Here is a 453-nt window from a genome sequence, read left to right as displayed (position 1 = left end):
CGCCGCTACAGCCGGCAGCAGCGGGAGCAGTTCCTGAACCCCGCGGGACCCCCGGGCCCTGCTGGGCCCCTGACCCCGAGCACGGTGAGTGGGGCTGCCCTGGAGAGGCTGCACCCTCTTTTTGTTCCTTAATCCCTATTATTTCTCCCCATTTCCTCTTTCTTTCAGCCCCTTTTATTCTTATTTTTCCACCCCATTTTTCCTCCTGTTTTCCCCTCAAAGGAAAATCCCAAAATGGGATTTTTCCCCCTTTTTGTTTGCCCCTAATTTTTCCTAATTTTTCACCCCATTTTTCCTCCCCCGTTTTCCCTTCAAAGGGAAATCCCAAAATGGGATTTTTTTCCCCCCCTTTTTTTGTTGCCCCCTAATTTTTCCTGATCTCAGTTTTGCTCCTTCCCCAGCCCGCAGAGCCCTGCCCGTGGGGGGGGCCCAGGCTGGTGCTGGCTCTGGCCA

The sequence above is a fragment of the Geospiza fortis genome, unplaced genomic scaffold (assembly GCF_000277835.1).
Source record: "Geospiza fortis unplaced genomic scaffold, GeoFor_1.0 scaffold439, whole genome shotgun sequence".
Classification (NCBI taxonomy): domain Eukaryota; kingdom Metazoa; phylum Chordata; class Aves; order Passeriformes; family Thraupidae; genus Geospiza; species Geospiza fortis.
The sequence above is the reverse complement of the archived record's forward strand: the minus strand, read 5'-3'. Positions refer to the sequence as shown.